The sequence below is a fragment of the Oncorhynchus tshawytscha genome, linkage group LG16, assembly GCF_018296145.1.
Source record: "Oncorhynchus tshawytscha isolate Ot180627B linkage group LG16, Otsh_v2.0, whole genome shotgun sequence".
NCBI lineage: Eukaryota > Metazoa > Chordata > Actinopteri > Salmoniformes > Salmonidae > Oncorhynchus > Oncorhynchus tshawytscha.
Genome location: NC_056444.1, coordinates 11084520 through 11092544, shown reverse-complemented (window position 1 = coordinate 11092544; position 8025 = coordinate 11084520).

The window sequence follows — 8025 nt, the reverse complement described above, 5'->3', positions numbered from 1 at the left end:
TAAATGAATGTGATATTTGAGTCTCTCTCTCTCTCTCCCCGACTGAAATATTTACAGTTTGTGTGATATGGGGATTGAAGGCATGTTTAGTTTGACATTAAAAATAACTTTTATTAACAATGGCAACACTGCCATGTTGCACTGAGCCTTACTGTTAGAAAACCACATCAGTGTCCGACTTTCGTCTGTAGCAGATGCACCTCCCCCGACTTCACTTCTCAGCTTATGTCTACAGTCGATTGCTTCAGCCTTACCACTCAAACGCAGCGTGTGTGTGCGTCCCCCTCAGGTGTGAGGCGTCAGTGTTAAAAGAAAGATAGTCTATTACAGTGATAAGATAGTGAAGTGACAATGGAAATGCATGTCCTCAAAGATGGAAGGCAGATGGGAGGAGGCGAGATCAGGTGGGACCATTCTAGCCAACGAGAGGGCAGATGCTTGTGTCAACAGGCCATAGAGCTAGGTAGAAGACTCATCTTTGTATCTGTGCCATGGTTTCCGTTAGCCAGTAATTGCTGGCTTCTGGCCAATAACAAAATTGCAAAGCCGATAAATAGAATTGTCCGGGCAAAGGAAAAAATACCATTGCGAAATAATGCTTTTTAGCCTATTCGTTGATGTAAATACCAGTCGATGTAAATACATTTGAACGGTCTTGCATCGTTTTGTGAAATTAAATTGGTGGTGTGTATATTCGTTATGTATCTTATTTACCACAGGCCTACAACATACATATACAGAGCCTTGGAGAGAGAATCTGTCTGTCAGCTCAATAGCTGCTGCCACAGCTCCTCAAATAGCTCTTTCTTTGCACCTGGAGTGAAAAGTGATTTTATAAGCCCAATCTTTGTGCAAAAATTATACATGTAATTGCTTGTTTTGATGGCCATAAAAAGAGCTACTATTTTTATTTCTCAACTGGTAATTGAAGCATGCTTCCCCATTTGCCATTCAAATGCATAGGCAACGGAAGGCAGGCTTCATCAGCACGTCACACACCACTTTGCAATAAGCTGCCTTGCAAAAGCATTCAACCCCCCATTTTTTCCTATTTTGTTGCATTACAACCTGTAATTTTAAATGATTTTTATTTAGATTTCATGTAATGGACATATACAAATTTGTGAAGTGATTTTTTTTTTAAATCACCCCCAAAAAATTGTTAAAGTGGTGCGTGCATATGTATTCACACCCTTTGCTATGAACCCCCTAAATAAGATCTGGTGCAACCAATTTCCTTCAGAAGTCACATAATTAGTTAAACAAAGTCCACCTGTGTGCAATCTAAGTGTCACATGATCTGTCACATGCTCTCAGTATATATACACCTGTTCTGAAAGGCTCCAGAGTCTGCAACACCACTAAGCAAGGGGCAGCACCAAGCAAACTGCACCATGAAGACCAAGGAGCTCTCCAAACAGGTCAGGGACAAAGTTGTGGAGAAGTACAGATCAGGGTTGGGTTATAAAAAAATATTCAAAACTTTGAACAACCCACGAAGCACCATTAAATCCATTATTAAAACATGGAAAGAATATGGCACCACAACAAACCTGCCAAGAGAGGGCCGCCCACCAAAACTCACGGACCAGGCAAGGAGAGCATTAATCAGAGAGGCAACAAAGAGACCAAAGATAACCTGATTGGAGTATCTGTCCATAGGACGACCACTTTAAGCCGTACACTCCACAGAGCTGGGCTTTACGGAAGTGACCAGAAAAAATACATTGCATAAAGAAAAAAATGAGCAAACACGTTTGGTGTTCACCAAAAGGCATATGGGAGACTCCCCAAACATATGGAAGAAGGTACTCTGGTCAGATGAGACTAAAATTGAGCTTTTTGGCCATCAATGAAAACTTTGTCTGGCGCAAACCCAACACCTCTCATCACCCCGAGAACACCATGTTTTTATCAGCAGGGACTGGGTAACTGGTCGGAGTTGAAGGAACAATGGATGGCGCTAAATACAGGGACGTTCCAAAGCCACAATCCCAGTCATATTAGCAACCCATGCTAGTTGTTGCATCTTTAAATCTCCCCTCTTTCGATATTTTTATCTCTGTCACATGAAACCGCTTTTGACAATGGTGTTTTCCCACTAATTGCGTAATGGAATGAACATTCATGAGTAGCCTACTGTCTTCTGTGCATTGCTACGTTTATAATGTAAAGTAATAATAGTTTATCTTAAGCTAAACATTCTGATCTGTTGCATCAGACTCATTGCTTTTAACTTGTTTTTTTTTGTGTCGCCTAGGCCTACTGGTTGTATGAATTTAGGATCTATCATCCCACAACTGTCCCAGAGTCTGATTGGAATAGGCTATTTCTTTCTCGACAAGCTGACCAAGAGAATATGATCATTTTTCTACTATAGGGGGATAGTAGATTGACATAGGCTAGTGATTTTGCGGTTCGACACTCATCTTGTTGGCTGAGGAAAAGCACATGTGGACCGTTATTCTAGCATCTTCAAAGTGTGCATCGGAATTCAGTAAGAGGGATGCAGGTCGTTGTATCACCGACTTGCATGTTCTGTTAAGAGGAATTACCATACAATACATGTCATTTCTGTCATTCTGAGCGCCATTGGTGGAAGCCCTAATCAGGTCAATGCATATGGGTTGTACATTTCTAAAATATCCAGTAAATAAAACTGTTCTTCTTATTCATTGATTGCTTCCAACTCATAGGAATCTCCACCCAGTTCACTAATTTAACATGTTTGAAGCCCTCAATGGCAATACTAAAATGGGTTATATCTGAGTCCTCTATCTATCTCTATGACAACAGGGTTGCCACGTGCTTCCATGTATATCAGTGCATGCGTAACAACCTAACCATTACGAAACTTCTATTCGATCAAATTAACTAAATTTAACACTCCCTCGTTGACCTCCAAACAAAAATACAATTATTTATAACTTGTTATTTGTATGAGCCCATATTACCTTTTTCTAAACCTAGTCATAGGCCCATATAATAGAACAGACTAGATACTTTACTGCCCATTTTTCAATGGGAATTAATCATTTTGCTGTCACAATACTCAACCTCACACACACAGCAATAAGGCAGTAGAAATTGTAGGGCCTAGGTTATTTGTTTAAGGGCACAATGGCAGTGATTGGTGGGCTATCTTGGATGAGAGATCATCAGCTTTCCTGTTGCCTGTTTAGTTTCCATTTGTACCTGTCCCAGAGGTGAAAATCAGAAAAAAAGCTGTTGTTTAACACATTATGAGGTGATATAAAGACAGTATGGCTGTCATACATGGTTATGAAAAGTCACACAATATATACAGTACCAGCCAAAAGGTTGGACACATCTACTCATTGAACGGTTTTTCTTTATCTTTACTATTTTCTACATTGTAGAATAATAGTGAAGACATCAAAACTATGAAATAACACATATGGAATCACGTAGTAACCAAAGAAAGTGTTAAACAAATCAAAACATATTTTATATTTGAGATTCTTCAAAGCCTTGATGACTGCTTTGCACACTCTTAGCATTCTCTCAACCAACTTCACCTGGAATGCTTTTCCAACAGTCTTGAAGGAGTTCCCACATATGCTGAGCACTTGTTGGCTATTTTTCCTTCACTCTGCGGTCCAACTCATCCTAAACCATCTCAATTGAGTTGGGGTCGAGTGATTGTGGAGGCCAGGTCATCTGATGCAGCAATCCATCACTCTGCTTCTTGGTCAAATAGCCCTTACACAGCATGGAGGTGTGTTGGGTCATTGTCCTGTTAAAAAACAAATGATAGTTCTACTAAGCGCAAACCAGATGGGAAGACGTACCGCTGCAGAATGCTGTGGTAGCCATGCTGGTTAAGTTTGCCTTGAATTCTAAATAAATCACTGACGTTGTCACCAGCAAAGCACCATCACACCTACTTCTCCATGCTACATGGTGGGAACCACACATGCGGAGATCATATGTTCACCTACTCTGCGTCTCACAAAGACACGGCGGTTGGAACCAAAAATCTCACATTTGGACTCCAGACCAAAGGACCGATTTCCACTGGTCTAATGTCCATTGCTCATGTTTCTTGGCCCAAGCAAGACTCTTCTTATTATTGGTGTCATTTAGTAGTGGTTTCTTAACAGCAATTTGACCATGAAGGCCTGATTCACACAGTCTCCTGAATGGTTGATGTCTGTTACTTGAACTCTGAAGCATTTATTTGGGCTACAATTTCTGAGGCTGGTAACTCTAACAAACTTATCCTCCGCAGCAGAGGTAACTCTGGGCCTTCCATTTCTGTGGTGATCATAATGAGAGCCAGTTTCAACATAGCGCTTGATGGTTTTGCAACTGCACTTGAAGAAACCTTCAGATTTCTTGAAATTTTCTGGATTGACTGACTTTCTTGGACTGTCGTTTCTCTTTGCTCATTTGAGCTGTTCTTGCCATAATATGGACTTGGTATTTTACCAAACAGGGCTATCTTCTGTGTACCACCCCTACCTTGTCACAACACAACTGATTGGCTCAACCCCATTAAGAATGAAAGAAATTCCACAAATTAACCTTCAACAAATCTGTTAATTGAAATGCATTCCAGGTGACTACATCATCAAGCTGGTTGAGAGAATGCCAAGAGAGTGCGAAGCAGTCATCAAGGTAAAGGTTGGCTACTTTGAAGAATCTCAAATCTAAAATATATTTTGATTAGTTTAACACTTGGTTACTATATGATTCCATATGTGTTATTTCATAGTATTGATGTCTTCACTATTATTTTACAATGTAGAAAATAGTCAAATAAAGAAAAACCCTGGAATGAGTAGGTGTGTCCAAACTTTTGACTGATACTGTATTACAGCATCATAATGCATTATACAGTAAAATGTTGCCAGAAAACTAAAATGGCACTACAAATAAGAGTCTAGATTCCTGTGTAGACCTTCAACAACCCTACAGCAGCAAATTACCAAATGTTCACCCCCAGCCCAGCATGGGCTGTCAGCCTTGAATGGTGATCTAAACGTTTATTGGGCAGTTCATAAATGAAGCCGATTTGATACCACAGGGCTGAAGTAGGCTGACTGGTCATTGTAGTGGTAATAACATTGTGTCAGCAACTAACTAATGATAGGTGTTGAATGCATGACCTGGCTATGAACTTTACTCAGAAGAGATATCGATAACGTTATGGCTAGTCGACTACCTTGACTTTTTAGTGTGTGCAGCGTGGCTGGTTGTGTAACGCAGGGCAGGCTTTGTGCAGGTGGATATTGTCTGACAAGTAGAGAAACTTGAACTCGCAAATATTGGCTTTGTCCAGAAGAGGTGTGACACCCACAGCTCTGAGAATACATGAAGTACTACTCAGCCTGTCTGTGTAGAAATGGGGAAAGTATACTGCCTCTACCTCACAGTTCGACCAAGGTGTATGAATTGAAGAATAAACTGAAGGTTCAAAAGATTCGTAAAATTGAAGTTTAATATGAAGTGAACTAAAAACGTTTTGGTATAAAGACTTAATCATTGATGTCTTTGGATATAACATGTCTAAGCACTCAAAAATGAGTCAGTGGTTGGAACCAGTGAATATTGGTATATTCCACATAAGACGAGGGATGTTATGCACCCCAAAATCAGATGGGGACCAAAGTACGTGAGGATGGCTCGGGGGTGGTCCACATGGGGGTTTTGCCTCCCCTCCATAAATTGGAGAACTTCGCTTTTTTCAAACACCTGAAACAGATTTGTCCTGCAATCTAGAGCCATAATTATTCTGCTTAATTCTATGTAAAAACAATTAGATATATGTATGTAATTCTGCATATCTAAGCATATCTCTTGATCTCTCTATATCCTCCTGATTGGTGGTTCTTTTGTTAATGAAACCAGATGTGCTTCTCTGCATCGTCACAAAAATCTGGGTAAAAGATTGAAAGGAATGTGAGTCTTATTCAGTATTTAATTATTGCTTGCTTTTCTAAAGTCTACCAACCTTAGCATGCTAAGATAGTTAGACAAGCTAGCTACTCTAACTTTATCGCCTGAAATGGCTTCTAGGTAGCTAGTTATGAGGTTGGGAGACTGTGAACCTATATGGAACCTATCCAAAGCCAACTTCATAAAACTGCGAAGTGGCTAGTAGCATTACAGAGTCCTTTTATTTTTCCCCCAGTTTTTTTTACAGGACAAATCTAAGGGAGCAAGGCACGCCTCTGCATAGGACCGTACATTTATTGGGGGTGTTTTACCAGAACATTATGGTATGACATGATATACTGTCTTTGGATATCTTGAGTTCTCAGAAAGAGTCCATGGGGCCATAGCTTCCTTATCAAGACAGTACCATGAAAATACATTATTGAGTCCCGTTGATTGGTAACCATGAATCATATCTTGGAAAAGGAACACTGTTTTATGGATGGGCCAGTGCAGAGAGCGTGGTGTGTCACAAAAGTACAAAGTTCCCCTGGAATGGCTATTCTGTGTCTGTGGTGAAGCAATCACTGGTGCATGTTCTAATCTAAATGATGTCTTGTGGAGACATTTCATAAATGCAAGCCTGAGTTCTGAAAGTCAAAAAATACTTCTTCTTGTTCAAATGAAAACAAAGCGTGAGCATTGAATTGAATGTAATGGAGGACAAATAAATATAAACTAATGTGAACAAATATGAATAATTATTTAGGTGAGTTTACCCTAGCCTGGTTGCCAGTCTGTTACTGCTCTCTTGCCAACTCTGGGACCAGGCTACAGACAGATCTGGGACCAGGCTACAGACAGATCTGGGACCAGGCTACAGACAGATCTGGGACCAGACTACAGACAGATCTGGGACCAGGCTACAGACAGATCTGGGACCAGGCTACAGACAGATCTGGGACCAGGCTACAGACAGATCTGGGACCAGGCTACTGACAGATCTGGGACCAGGCTACTGACAGATCTGGGACCAGGCTACTGACAGATCTGGGACCAGACTCAGATGGGACCAGGCTACAGATAGATCTGGGACCAGGCTACTGACAGATCTGGGACCAGGCTACAGACAGATCTGGGACCAGGCTACAGACAGATCTGGGACCAGGCTACAGACAGATCTGGGACCAGGCTACTGACAGATCTGGGACCAGGCTACAGACAGATCTGGGACCAGGCTACAGACAGATCTGGGACCAGGCTACAGACAGATCTGGGACAATGCTACAGACAGATCTGGGACCAGGCTACAGACAGATCTGGGACAAGGCTACTGACAGATCTGGGACCAGGCTACAGACAGATCTGGGACCAGGCTACTGACAGATCTGGGACCAGGCTACTGACAGATCTGGGACCAGGATAGACAGATCTGGGACCAGGCTACTGACAGATCTGGGACCAGGCTACAGACAGATCTGGGACCAGGATCTACTGACAGATCTGGGACCAGGCTACAGACAGATCTGGGACCAGGCTACAGACAGATCTGGGACCAGGCTACAGACAGATCTGGGACCAGGCTACAGACAGATCTGGGACCAGACTACTGACAGATCTGGGACCAGGCTACAGACAGATCTGGGACCAGGCTACAGACAGATCTGGGACAATGCTACTGACAGATCTGGGACCAGGCTACAGACAGATCTGGGACCAGGCTACTGACAGATCTGGGACAATGCTACTGACAGATCTGGGACCAGGCTACAGACAGATCTGGGACCAGGCTACTGACAGATCTGGGACAATGCTACTGACAGATCTGGGACCAGGCTACAGACAGATCTGGGACCAGGCTACTGACAGATCTGGGACCAGGCTACAGACAGATCTGGGACCAGGCTACAGACAGATCTGGGACCAGGCTACAGACAGATCTGGGACCAGGCTACAGACAGATCTGGGACCAGGCTACAGACAGATCTGGGACCAGGCTACAGACAGATCTGGGACCAGGCTACAGACAGATCTGGGACCAGGCTACAGACAGATCTGGGACCAGGCTACAGACAGATCTGGGACCAGGCTACGTTCAATACCAAACAGTTAATTTAGCCTCAC